Source organism: Somniosus microcephalus, chromosome 7, assembly GCF_052327205.1.
Source record: "Somniosus microcephalus isolate GS21.2 chromosome 7, FLI_Smic_1.0, whole genome shotgun sequence".
Lineage (NCBI taxonomy): Eukaryota > Metazoa > Chordata > Chondrichthyes > Squaliformes > Somniosidae > Somniosus > Somniosus microcephalus.
This window is the reverse complement of record NC_140993.1, coordinates 29,226,055-29,241,301: the sequence shown is the minus strand read 5'-3', so window position 1 is coordinate 29,241,301 and position 15,247 is coordinate 29,226,055.

The window sequence follows — 15,247 nt, the reverse complement described above, 5'->3', positions numbered from 1 at the left end:
CTTTTATTTCCTCCCTACCCAGCTGGATGTTAGCCAACTTTTGTTCCAAATCCTGACATCTTTCCTGAAGAGACTTCTTCATGTGTTCAGCTTCATCCCGCTTTTCCTGGGCTTCCTGCAAGTCTTTTACTAATGACATCATTTGTGATTTCAATACTTCAACTTCATTCGGAGATTGATTGATCGGACTATTCAATCCCTCTACTGAAGTAGCTGTTTCAGTATTCTGTTGTTCTGCATTGCCGTGCGTCAGCGTACTTTTGGCATCCAAGGGCTGTTCTGCTGCAGACTTCTCAGTCTGGGTTGCCACCTCAGCTCTTCCAATGACTTTTGAGAGCTCCCTTCCCTTTGAAGATTGAGGCTCGTATTTAAGTTTTTCCCATTTTAGAGTTTTATCCCTCAGCATATGAATGAGTTGGCTGACTGTTAACTCTTCTGCCATCATCCCTTTTCCATTAACTACAGGGCTGTTTATAACCTTGCCCTGGAGGAGTTGGCTGACTGTTAACTCTTCTGTCCTCATCCCTTTTCCATTAGCTGCAGGGCTGTTTAGAACCTTGTCCTGGGGCTCCTTTGCTGCTTCTACTTCGCCATCATCCGCAGCCCCCATCATTCGAATTTCCACTAATGAATCATCCGGTGATGCTGCACCCAACTTCAGTAGGAGCTCGGAAGTCATGTCGACCAACTCAGCTTTTTCTGCCTGCAACCTGCTAACCAGTGCCTTCAGTTGCTGAACATCTTGCTCCACCAGATTAGAGCACGCACCTTCAGAGACCGAATCAGCTTTGATTCGTTTGGCCTCCTCGCGCAGACGGTTTGTGTGCTCCTGCTCCATTTTCTCCCTCAGCTGCTTCTGTTGTCTTCCCAGATTCTCCCACTCTGTGTCCAAGAACTTTTTCATTGCTGTTGTCTCTTGCTCAAGACGGCAACTCAATTGTTCTAATTGCTGTTGTAATTTGAAATAAAGTTGAGTTTGAGCTCGGTGTTCCTCAGTAATGTATATGTCTGTAAACTGGACAGACTCAGAATTCTCTGTCAAACTATGTTGTTGTTGTTCAGTGGAATTCTGTTCTGAAACTTTGTTCTCCTCTGGCGCATAAGCCTTTATGCACGCCTTCGTTTTTCCAACCTCAGTCAGCAAGTCCATTTTAGCCTTGTCTTTCATACTTGGGCTGGTCTCATCGTCATCCGTTTCAGAGTCTGAGCTGATTGTCTGCACCGAGTCCTCACTCGTTATTGCTTTTAGGTAGTGCCATTCCATGTCTATTTTCTTGATCCACTCCCGTCCTAGAAGTGGTGGTCCTCCCTCAGGTAGTACGTATAAGTCCATTCCGGGGTGTTCTTTGCCCCTGTCTCTCACCTTGACTCTTATCTTTCCCATGGGGTATACTTTATGCCCCATGTATGTCTGCAATACGAACTTGGTATCTCTCAAGGGTATATGTGAGAATAGCCAGTTGTAATCCCTTCGATTTATGACTGATAGGGCTGATCCAGTGTCCAACTCCATTTTTACTTGGACTCCGGCTATTTTTAGCATGACCCAGATAGTTTGTAGGTCAGCTTCCTTACTCACATTGTGAATTCTCAGACTACCCAGTTCCTGGCCGTTTGGGTCTGAATCCGAATTCTGTTCGTCTGAACTCTTCTCAGCCACCTTGTGTACTTTGTTGTACTTTTCCGGTGATGGCTTTTTTTGGTTGTTGGTCTTCTTTCCTGACCGGCATACTTTAGCTATGTGCCCCAGTTTGCCACATTTTCGACATTCCTGGTTTTTAAACCAGTATTGGTTCTGGTCATGTGTTGTCTTCCCACAACGATAACATTTCGTTGTACCCGAAGTAATTTGATCCACACTGAGTACCGCTGCCTTTAGCTGCATTTCCGCAGTTCCTTTCGCTGCGGCTTTGTGTGATGCTGCAATAAGGACAGCCCTATCAAGTGTAAGGTCGTTCTCTTCGAGCAGTCGCTTTTGCGTTCCCTCCTTCGACAACCCGCACACGAACTTGTCTCGCAATGCCTCTGTCAGATTTCCTCCAAACTGGCAGTATTTCGCTAATCTACGCAGTTCGACCAAGTATTCCGCGTTGCTTTCCTCTTTCCGTTGCGTTCTCGCATAAAATTTGAATCGTTCCGCCAACATCAGCGGTGTGGGGTTCAAGTGATCCTTCAGAACAGCAACAATATTAGCGAAGGTCTGATCCGCCGGTTTAGCTGGTGATAGAAGATGCTTCAATAACCCGTATGTCTTCGCGCCCATCGAGTTTAGCAAGGTTATAGCTTTATCATCATCTTCTATTTTATTGGCCTCACAATATATCTCGCTACGTTCTACGTACGTGGCCCAATCTTCCACCTCGGCATCGAAGTTGTTGATGTTACCATGCTTAGGCATCTTCACTATCTCTCACTATCTTTCTGCGAAACAACAGGATTTCTCTTTAACTTTTTAACTTTTTCTTTTTTCCAAAATGGCGGGTTCCCGCGCTTGTCTTCTTCCCCCCTACTGGCAAAATGGCGGTTTCCCGCTCCTGACTTCTTCCTCTGGTGGGAGGGGTAAGCTTTGCCCTCGGGCGACGACCGCTGGTTTACGGGGTTTGTAGCCTGTGCGCTGGCTTCAGTTTATTCTGAAGCGCGCGCTAGAAAAGCCGATCACGTTCCTTGTCCCCCCCCCCTCTTCTTTTCGGCAGGGGCAACCGGCGCTGGGGACAACCAGTTGGCGTCGGACAGATCCAGCTCCTGGTCCTTCACGGCAGCTGCTGCAAGCCGCTGGCCGGAACCTCGCTCGGTCTCTCTCTCGGGCTCTGTCTCTCCCGCTCGCGCGGCTCTCGCTCGCTCTCTCTCGGGCTCTGTCTCTCCCGCTCACGCGGCTTTCCCTCAGCGGCTTTAAACGCCTCTCCCAGACTTCCCGCAGTCCGGTCCTTTCCTCCCCGGCTGCGGCTGATTCTTCGCGGGTTATTTAGTTATTTATTTATTTATTGCCTCCGCGCCTTATGATCCCGGTCGCAGCGCCTCACGGCCTCGGTAGGTGCCCGGCCTTTTTCACCCCAATCGCGCCTCCCAGCTTCTCGCAGTCCGGTGCTTTCCTCCCCGGCTGTGGCTGAGTTCTCCGTGGCTTATTTATGTTTATATCTTCCCGCGCCTTACGATCCCGGTCGCAGCGCCTCGTGGTCGCGGTATTTGTCCGGCCTTTTTCGCCGTCGCGGTCTAGTCGTCTCACGACACTCCCCAGCCCGCTTGTACCGCGGCTTCTGCTCCACGCTGCCCCAGTCTCAGCGCCTCTGGGCCCGACTTCTGTCCGGCTCCTTTCCCCCTCGACCGTGGTCGAGTGCACCGCCCTTATCCTCCGTTTATTTGTTTCTATTTTCCCTTTACTCACAGTCACCGTGGCCGACTTGCTTCTCGTGCTAATCGGCTCACTCCCCACCGTGGCAGAAGGGACAATCAGTGCCTGTTGCTGATGGAAGGCGTCTTGTTTGAAGTCTTCCTTCCTTCTTGCTCTGCAGCCTCGAGTTTTCTCTCAGCAAAACGACGAGGGCGGTTGCCTCTTCTCGACGCTCGTTAACTGTTTCAGAAGTATTGTTGCCGTAGGGTACGATCGAACTCGTCGCCATTGTAAAGTCTGTGGGTTGTATAGTGAATTAATGCACAGACTACAAAAGTAACTTTTAACAGGACTTTACTATTCGGAGGTCAGGGCGAATCTGCCCAATAAATTCTGCCACAGCACTTATATACCGGTGTGGTCACCGTCGGTATTACAGTATACAGCAGCCAGGATAAAGTAGTGCCACACCTAAAATAGTTCTCTTAAAGGTGGACGGTTACATAAAATAGTTCTCTTAAAGGTAGAACGGTTACATACACTACACCCACAAACCCCCTCCGAGATATCTGCGCTCCTCTAATTCTGCCCTCTTGAGCACCCCTGATTATAATCACTCAACCTTTGCTGGCCATACCTTCTGTTGCCTGGGCCCTAAGCTCTGGAATTCCCTGCCTAAACCTGTCCGCCTCGCTACCTCTCTTTCCTCCTTTAAGATGTTCCTTAAAACCTACCTCTTTGACCAAGCTTTTGGTCACCTGCCGTAATTTATCCTTATGTGATCGGTGTCAAAAAAATTTTTGTTTTAAAATACTCCTGTGCAGCGCCTTGGGACGTTTTACTACTTTAAAGGCGCTATCTAAATACAAGTTGTTGTTGTTGAGATCCTGCAGTCTTGTAAAACCTGTCAACTGATAAAAGTGCTCCGCCCTCTTGAGTTGTTACCTCCTTTCATGGGGAAAGGCCTCTACCACATGTATTGATGAACTGAAGACTGCCTGATGTGGCAAATATCACCAGTGGTGCATTAAAAGGACCCTGTCGCCTAAAACATGTATGCTGTGGTAACCTTCACAGCAGCTCAATACCTGTAGTCTATCCTGTCTGGAGGTCATTATCCAGGAGGCGGCATAACTCCCTCATGACTGCTTCCCTCATAGAACAGAAGATGGTGAAGACATTCCCGAGTGGGTGTGGCTCGGTCTGAAGATTGGGCTGCTGGAGTGAGGCCAAGTGTGATCCAGGTGCCTGAGGTGAAGTGACACCTGCCTTTGTTCCCACTCCCTGAAGTTCTTCCATCACTTGCATTGGGATGCCCAAGTAGGAATCCCATGCTGAACATTGTGGTTGCTGCTAAGGAAACAGCTAACTGCAGCAACAGTGCTGTGTTGAAAAGGCAGCTGACAAAAGAGTCTTGCCATGCAAAAATGCAGCAGTTAACACCTCCAGCAACTTACGCACTGAAGATGATGCAGATACTGCAAAGCAAAAAACATGTAAAAGGGAGCGATTTTAATGATGTCGTAAACTGTTAATCGCACCTTTAAAAATCCAACTTCCAAAATGCAGAGCAGGAAATCGCTGCAGCACCGGGTGTGAACAGGCGAGAGGCACTGACAGAGTCAACAGGTGAGTGTTGTGTATGTACCTTTAAGGGAATAACTGGTCTCAGACTGCAGTACCGGCAGTGACCACCCCTGTATAAAAGGCCCTAGCAGGCTTCTGTAGTTTCAGTTTCCAGGTTGTCTCCATTCAGTAAAGACTTGTTATTATCAACTCCTGCAGTCCGTGTCTCAATTATACACGGACATAATACTGGCGACGAGTAAGAAACGAACTTACCTGCAACTCGGCAGCACCTCAGACGACGTTATTGAAGTTCGAAGCCAGAAGAAAGAAAAAAAAATAATCCAAAGAAACTCGAGAAACGGGCGTCGACCGTGGGCAACCGCCCTCCAAATCATCGAATTGAAAAGTGCAGGAGAGACTGTCGAGAGCCAGGCTTGGTTCTCCAGTCTGTGGTTTCCCAGCTAATCGGGCTGGTGGCAGGTAGTGCACTGATCCTTCCTGGGCTGCGGCGGGCTAGAGCTCGATCGGGTGGCTCTGCAACGGGGCCGGGCAGCGAGTCGGGAAGCAAAGAGAGAGAGAGAGGGTGGAGCACACAAGGCGCGGCCGGTGCTTCGAAGCCGGGCAGCGTTCGGACCTAAGAAGAGGGAGGGAAGTGTCCCAGAGGGTCCGCTCCACGACGGGAACGGTTCTTCAATTAACGGAGCAAATATTGAAGCGCGATAGAAAAATAAAAACACCACGGAGAGCGGCGTTGGCAGCAGCGATCGGGGAGGCGCGAAGACCATAGGGCGTCGCCATTACAGGATAGTAAAATAAATATCATCACCAGCAACAGCGTTGGCAGCAGCGGCAGCGGTGGGAAAGCGCGGGAGGCGCCATCTTAACTTGGCGGGGAAGAAGGAAAAGCGCGGGAGGCGCCATTTTGATCCGTCGGGGACGAAGGCAAAGCGCGGGAGGCGCCATCTTAGATTTTCAAGATGCCAAAGACTGGCAATATCACTGCCTTCGATAATGCAATAGAAGACTGGACCACGTATGTGGAAAGAGTCGAGGTATATTGCGAGGCAAACGAAAAAGCCGATGAGAAAAAGGCATCGGTATTGCTAAATTTAATGGGCGCAAGAACGTACGGCTTATTGCGGGACCTGATTACTCCAGCCAAACCGAAGGCGAAGAGTTTTAACGAAATTGTTGCTATCCTACAGGAACACCTAAATCCTACACCGCTGCTGATAGCAGAAAGATTTAAATTCCACAGGAGAAATCAGCATAAAAATGAGAGCAATGCTGATTACCTTACGGAACTACGCAAGCTATCAAAGCACTGCCAGTTCGGGGCAGGACTGGCAGATACCTTACGGGACAAATTTGTCTGTGGACTCCTGAGTGAAGGAACCCAGAAGAGGTTACTCTCAGAGAAAGAGCTGACGCTAGATAAGGCTTTCAGCGTGGCAGTATCGTACGAAGCAGCAGCAAGGGGAGCTGCGGAAATACAACAAAAGCCATAGGAATACGGCACCCACGAAATGACACGGGGATTTGCAAAATGTTATCGCTGCGGCAGAACAAACCATGACCAGAAGGACTGCTGGTCCAAGGACAAAATATGCAGGTAATGCGGAAAGATGGGACACATTGCACGAGTTTGCAGGTCTGGGAAGAAGACCAATGACAACAAAAAGGCTACTAAGGAACCGTACAGGAAAGTACAAAAGATGACGGACAGTAGTTCCGAAGACCAGATGAGCGATAGTGAATCCGGGAACAAGAGACTAAGCTGTCTCAAACTTCACAACGTAATCGCAAAAGAGTATCACCGAACCATTTGGGTCACCCTCACGATAGCAGGGTCCCAAGTCAAAATGGAATTGGATACAGGATCAGCTCTAACCGTCATGAATCGACGAGACTACGAGCGGCTATTCTCACACATACCCTTGAGAGAGACATCCATTGTCTTGAGGACGTATACGGGGCAAAAAGTATACCCCAGAGGAAAAATAAGGGTGCCTGTCGAATACAACGGCAAGAAAATACAGAAATTGTATCTCTACATTCTGCAAGATGGTGGACCACCGTTATTGGGACGTGAATGGATCAGAAAGATAAGTTTAGACAGTCACTCCATTCAGGCACTGACGGTGGCTGGTAAAAAGGATGACGACATCACTCCTGGACGATTGTCAACAATCTTAGCTGACGCCAAAGAGGTATTTCAACAAGAACTGGGCACTCTTAAAGGCGTAACCGCCTCGATAAAAATAGAGGAGAATGCAATTCCCAAGTTTTTCATACCATATGCAATTCGCCCAGCCGTCGAGGCAGAGCTAGAGAATCTGGAGAATGCAGGCGTGTTATCTAAGGTAGACTGGAGCGAGTGGGCGACACCCATCGTTCCTGTCATGAAGAAAACGTTAAACAATAAGTCTGAGGAGCCAAGGAAGGTTCACATCTGTGGGGACTTCGAGGTGACGGTGAACCCAGTCCTTCACACAGTACAATATCCTCTTCCAAGGATAGAAGATATCTTCGCCTCACTATCTGGAGGGAAGCGTTTTACAAAAATTGACCTAGCACAAGCATATTTGCAGATGGAGGTTGAAGAATCCTCTAGGAAGTATCTCACGATAAACACTCACAAAGGTCTTTAGCAGTATAATCGACTGGTATTCGGAGTAGCATCAGCTCCGGCGATATGGCAAAGAGCGATGGAACAAGTCCTGCAAGGGATTCCGGGGACTCAGTGTTACTTGGACGACATCCTAGTGACAGGTGAAGATGACAGTGAACACCTTGCCAACCTAGAGCAGGTGCTCACTAGACTACGTGAACATGGGCTACGAGCCAATCGCCCCAAGTGCGAGTTTTTTAAGAAACAGATATCGTATTGTGGCCACGTGATTGATGAAGAGGGGTTGCATAAGTCCCCTGACAAAATTGAAGCGGTAGTTAAGGCTCCAGCGCCTGAAAATGTGTTGCAACTGAGGTCATTCCTCGGATTGGTGAATTACTACCATAAGTTTTTGCCGAATTTGTCCACAATTCTGCATCCACTGAACGCCCTACTACGAACGGGAGTAGCATGGAAATGGAGCGATGAATGTAAGCGGGCCTTTCAGAAGAGTAAGGACCTAATCACTTCAAAGGAAGTATTGGCTCACTACAACCCATCACTACCGATAAGACTGGCGTGTGATGCATCTCCCTACGGCATTGGGGCGGTACTGTCACATAAATTCCTTGATGGTTCAGAGAGGCCGATAGCTTTTGCGTCACGCTCGTTAACTTCAGCCGAGCGTAACTACGCCCAGATTGACAGAGAGGCCCTCAGCCTGGTGTGGGGGGTGAAGAAGTTCAATCACTACCTGCACGGTCAGAAATTTACTCTACTAACTGATCATCAACCTCTCATCTCCATTTTCAACCCTCAGAAGGGCGTACCGATAATGACGGCACAACGGCTACAGAGATGGTCCCTTTTCCTAGGGGCACACCAATATGACATCGAATACAAAGGAACTAAACAGCATGGAAATGCTGATGGATTGTCGCGCCTACCGTTGCCGATGGTGGAAGAAGAACTGGCAGTGGATCCAGTGGAGTTATTCCACTCGACTATAGTCGAATGTCTCCCTGTGACGAATGCAAACATAGAATAGGAAACACGAAATGACCCGACACTCTCCTGGGTCTATGATTTAACGGTGAAGGGATGGCCAGCACATGGCGAACCACTGCTGCCAGCATTCTCGCCGAGAAGAGAACAGCTGTCAGTGTGCAGAGGAACCTTGATGTGTGGATCCAGAGTAGTAATTCCACCTAAGTTGACGGATAGAGTGCTCAATGAGCTTCATGAGGGTCATCTGGGTGGGGTAAAAATGAAGAACTTAGCCAGAGCGTTTGTGTGGTGGCCGGGAATTGATAGAGAAATCGAAGAGATGACCAAGAGCTGTACAGGATGCCAGAAGATCCAAAACGCCCCACCACAAGCCCCTCTACATCCATGGGAGTGGCCCTCATTTCCATGGCAAAGGGTGCACATTGATTTTGCTGGTCCCTTTATGGACTCGATGTTTTTAATTGCGGTGGATGCACATTCAAAGTGGCCAGAGGTAATAAAAATGTCCTCAACCACCACAGAAAAAACTATCACAGTCTTACGAACCATATTCGCCAGGAATGGGCTGCCTGAACAGATTTGCTCTGACAATGGACCACAGTTTGTGTCTGAAGAGTTCCGGAGGTTCTTAAAGAACAATGGTGTTAAGCATTACACATCCGCCCCATATCATCCAGCCACTAATGGATTTGCCGAGAGGTTTGTTCAAACATTCAAGAAAGCTATCAAGGCAATGTGTAATGAAGATATACCCCTACAACACAAGGTGGATAACTTCTTGTTTGCCGACCGGAATGCGACACATGCGGTTACCAACCAAACTCCAGCCATGATGTTCTTCAATCGAAGACTACGATGCCGCTTGGATTTGGTTAAGCCAAACGTCAGAAGAGATGTGGAGAACAGGCAGTTTCAGAATATGAATGAAAGGCCGACCAGGAGTTTTAAGATAGGTCAACCAGTTTTGGCCCAGGACTACCGCACAGAGAAATGGCAGCCAGGAATGATCTGTACACGGCAAGGACCTCTAATGTATACCGTGGACGTTGGAGAGAGCATTGTAAGACGCCATGCTGACCAGATTCTAGAGTCACTGGAAATCGTCAACTCCACACCACGATCTGATACACCTGGCGATGAAACCGAAGTACCAATTGCATCTACCGCAGAATCGGTGATATTGGAAGCAGACGAACCAAACAACGACATTGATCCCGACTCAACCTTGCCAGAAGAACCTGATATCCCAAAGAGGCGTTATCCAGACAGAATCAGGAAGCCTCCTCAAAGACTGAACTTATAATTGCTTAACTTCAACCAATGTATCTAGCAACCGTAATTGTAATTGTAATTAGTTATTATTTAGTTGTTAAATGAATGTTATGTACTGTTTATCTAAAAGGGGAGGAATTGTTGTGTATGTACCTTTAAGGGAATAACTGGTCTCAGACTGCAGTACCGGCAGTGACCACCCCTATATAAAAGGCCCTAGCAGGCTTCTGTAATTTCAGTTTCCAGGTTGTCTCCATTCAGTAAAGACTTGTTATAATCAACTCCTGTAGTCCGTGTCTCAATTATACACGGACATAATAGTGAGCATTATCACTGATTTGGGCAAGGGACCAATTTACGTGATCAGTGTAATTACGAGCACGTGCACTCTGTACTGGACCCCAAAAAAATCTGTCAATGGTGAGAGAGGTTGTTCCAATGAGATGCCACTGGATGGCGAATTGGCCCCAAACACTTGCAACCCACATAAAGCTCAATCTGTCTTCCAAATGCAGTAACCAATAGTTTCTGAGCTTTGAAAGTGAACAGATGTAACATGGGAGCTTTTATACAATGTTGGCAGCTGTCAGGTCCTGAGATAATTCAACGCTGAATCCACTGACGACATGCTGACCCGCAGGGGAGCACGTAAAATTGAAATGTAGGTTTAAAATAACAGTTAATTGGATGTTAACAATCCATTTAATAATGTGAATAGCCTCCCCCGCCTCTTGGTGTCTGGTCTGTTAAGCGCCGGCAGACCCGACACCTGGGAGACTCGCGTGGAGGCGGGTTGACAGCGGGTTCCCTAACTGTTGTCAATCTTTTCTATTTTGACAGGAGACCCACCTCCAAACCCGCCCTCTGAGTGCCGGCAAAATTCAGCCCAATCTCTCATCATAGGACTGCCCTCTCATCCCAGGAATCAATCGAGTGAACCTTCGTTGCACCGCCTCCAAGGCAAGTATATCCTTCCTTAGATAAGGAGACCAAAACTGTACAGTACTCCAGGTGTGGTCTCACCAAGGCCCTGTACAATTGTAGCAAGACTTCCTTACTCTTATACTCCAACCCCCTTGCAATAAAGGCCAACATGCCATTTGCCTTCCTTATTGCTTGCTGTACCTGCATGCCAGCTTTCTGTGTTTCTTGGACGAGGATACCCAAATCTCTCTGAACACCAACATTTAAAAGTTTCTCACCATTTAAAAAATATTCTGTTTTTCTATTCTTCCTACCAAAGTGAATAACCTCACAATTCTCTACATTATACTCCATCTAAATGAACTGTCTTAGCGTCAGCTTGGCTTAGTTAGTACCATTCTTGTCTCTAGAATCAGAAGAACATGGGTTCAGGTCCCACTGCAGGACTTGAGCACATAATTCATTTTGACTCGTCAGTGCAGTACTGAGGCCATAGTTTATTGTGGGAGTTGCCATCTTATGGAGATCCCATAGCACTATTTGTAGCAGAACAGGGAATTCTCCTGGTGCACTGCCCAATGTTCCTCCTTCAACCCGCACCAGATAAAAAAAATCAGATTAACTATTTATTAGATTCTGTTGTGTGCAATTGGCTGCTGCCATTGCCTACATTACAACAGTGACTGCGGTGCGGAGGGGAGTGGGCAGGTCGGGGGTACCTCCTCGTAGGACTGCTCCTTTCAGGGCTGAAGGCTGGCCAGTGTTGCTGCCAATCAAGCCTGCCTGGGCCAGACTTGAAATTAACCTCCATGCAAAGCTCAAAAAAAGATAAGGCATTCGAATCCCCCGATGCAGGGACATTTGCTGGAACGTAGTTTAACGAGCCCCCGTTGCCTGCAGCTAGCTGGTCAGCTGGTTCAACTGGTTCAGCCATGCTGAAGAAGGCACACCAGCGCCTCTACCCTCTACGGTGCCTGAGGAAATGCGGCATAAGCACACAGTGGCTTGTGAACTTTTACCGCGGCACCATAGAGAGTGTCCTGACGAGTGGTGTCAATGTGTGGTATGGTAACACCACTGCACAGAACAAGAAAGCCATCCAGAGAGTTGTGAATACAGCAGAAAAGATCATTGGGTATGCACTTCCGTCCATCGAGGAGATCTTCCAGGCCAGGTGCCGGAACAAGGCCCGCTCCATCAACCAGGACCCCAATCACCCTGGGCACGAACTGTTCTCCCTCCTGCGGTCCAGCTGTCGGTACCGCAGCATCCGAACCAGGGCCAGCAGGTTCAAGGACAGTTTCTATCCACAGGCAGTGCGCCTACTGAACTGCTAACCGCACTGCCCCACATATTATAGTCATATTCTCCCCCCACTCTGGAACTGAATATCAAATGAACTGTGAGCGCACAAGAACATTCTTGATCACTGGACTGTGTGCACATAGGACTCTTGTACCCCAACCTTAACTTATAAATTATAACTCATTTGTACATTGCACACTGCATTTTAATTTATATTTATTTGTTTATATGTAAATATATATATTATACTTATACTACCATATACTTATCATATTACATTACTATTACTTCCAGTGGTAATAGTGGCTTTTTTGCACTATTCATCATATCCTGCAACTTGGACTGTCATTGCTATACTTTCTGCTTATTTGCCTATTGTTTCTATATTTATACTTGTTTTTACTTTTTGCTTTTTATATTTTATATACTTATATTGTGGGAGTGAGTGGGGAGTAAGCATTCCATTGTACTAGTTACATATGGCAATAAAATGAACTTGAATCTTGAATCTTGAATCTTCTGATTCACATTACATCATGAGGCTGTAACAAGGGCAAGCACCCAGGAACGCAAACAGTGAAAGCATATACACAAAACAGTACCATGGAAAAAAACTGTTTGCACTTTCTTTGGAATATAATGTGAAGATTTATTTCCAGAAGGGATATTTAATGTTGCTAGCAGTGGGTGATAAGAACGTATAGTTAGCGAGGCAATTTGGAGTGTGCCAAACATATCATTCAGGGTAACGGCGTAGTGTGATTGAGATCTTAAAAAGAAAGAACTTGCTTTTAGAGAGTGTTTAACACATCCTCAGGATGTTTCAATGCTTCACAACCAGTGAATTTCTTTTGAAATGCAGTCACTGTCGTACTCTTTTGGTGCGATCAATAAACAAATAGACTGTAACTTAACAAAACACATTAAATGAAACGTAACAAATCAAATTAAAATTTGGTTGCCGGGGTTGCTGATGCACTCCAGTCCCTGCGGTGCCCACCGGCGGTGGAAGGCCTCAGGCATGCCGGCGGATACCGCGTGCTCCATCTCCAGGGCCTCCAGCAACTTACGCACTGAAGATGATGCAGATACTGCAAAGCAAAAAACATGTAAAAGGGAGAGCTTTTAATGATGTCGGAAACTGTTAATCGCACCTTTAAAAATCCAACTTCCAAAATCCAGAGCAGGAAATCGCTGCAGCACCAGGTGTGAACAGGCGAGAGGCACTGACAGAGTCAGCAGGTGAGCATTATCACTGATTTGGGCAAGGGACCAATTTATGTGATCAGTGTAATTACGAGCGCGTGCACTCTGTACTGGACCTCAAAAAAAAGTATTACATTTTTCAATGACTGAATTCAATGCCTTGCAAATTGGATGCTCTTGTGTCAGCTGTGGCTCAGTTGGCAGCACACTTGCCTCTGAGTCAGAAGGTTGTGGGTTCAAGTCCCACGCCAGGGACTTGAGCATGTAAAGCTAGGCTGACATAGAAACATAGAAGATAGGAGCAGGAGTAGGCCATTCGGCCCATTGAGACTTGCTCTGCCATTCAATGTGATCATGGCTGATCATCCAAATTCAGTACCTGGTCCCTGCTTTCTCCCCATACCCCTTTAGCCTTAAGAAATATATCCAACTCCTTCTTGAATATATTTAATGAATTGGCCTCTATTGCTTTCTGTGGTAGAGAATTCTACAGGTTCACCACTCTCTCCATGAAGAAATTCCTCCTCATTTCTGTCCTAAATGGCTTACCCCTTATCCTTAGATTGTGACCCCTGGTTCTGGACTCCCCGACCATCGGGAACATCCTTCCTGCATCTAGTCTGTCTAGTCCTGTTAGAATTTTATAAGTTTCAATGAGATCCCCTCTCATTCTTCTAAACTCCAGTGAGTACAAGCCCAATCGACCCAATCTCTCCCCATACGTCATTCCTGCCATCCCAGGTATCAGCCTGGTGAATCTTCGCTGCGCTCCTTCCATGGCAAGAACATCCTTCCTCAGATAAGGCGACCAAAACTGCACACAATACTCAAGATGTGGTCTCACCAAGGCCCTGTACAATTGCAGCAAGACATCCTTGTTCCTGTACTCAAACCCTCTCGCTACGAATGCCAACATTCCATTTGCCTTCTTAACCGCCTGCTGCACCTGCATGCTTACCTTCAGCGACTGGTGCACAAGGACACCCAGGTCTCGTTGCACTTCCCCTTCTCACAATCTATTGCTATTCAGTTAATAATCTACCTTCCTGTTTTTTCCACCAAAGTGAATAACCTCACATTTATCCACGTTATATTGCATCTGCCATGCTTCTGCCCAATCACCCAACCTGTCCAAATCATCCTGGAGTTTCTCGGCATCCTCCTCACAGCACACACGCCCACCCAGCTTTGTGTCATCTGCAAATTTGCAGATATTACATCTAGTTCCCTTGTCTAGATCATTAATATATATTGTGAATAGCTGGGGTCCAAGGACTGATCCCTGCGGTACCCCACTAGTCACTGCCTGCCACTCGGAAAAAGACCCGTTTATTCCAACTCTTTGCTTTCTGTCTGCCAACCAGTTTTCTATCCAAGTCAATACCTTGCCCCCAATCCCATGTGCCTTAACTTTACACGCTAATCTCTTATGAAGGACATAATCGAAAGCCTTATGAAAGTCCAAATATACCATATCCAATGGTTCTCCCTTACCTATTTTACAGTTACATCCTCAAAAAATTCCAGTAGATTAGTCAAGCACGATTTACCTTTTATAAATCCATGTTGACTTTGTCCGATCCTGTCACTGTTTTCGAAGTGCTCTGCTATTACATCTTTTATAATGGACTCTAGCATTTTCCCCACTACCGATGTCAGGCTTACCGGTCTGTAATTCCCCGTTTTCTCCCTATCACCTTTTTTGAATAGTGGGGTAACATTAGCTACCCTCCAATCCATGGGTACTGTTCCAGATTCCATCGAATGTTGGAAGATGATCAGCAATGCATCTACTATTTCTAGGGCCACTTCCTTAAGTACCCTAGGATGTAGATTATCAGGCCCTGGGGATTTATCGGCCTTCAGTCCCATCAATTTCCTTAACACCATTTCCTTACAAATACTGATTTCTTTCAGTTCCTCCCCTTCATCAGACACTATGTTCCCCGACATCTCTGGGAGGTTATTTGTGTCCTCCTTTGTGAAGACAGAACCAAAATATGTACACTCCAGTGCAGTGCTGA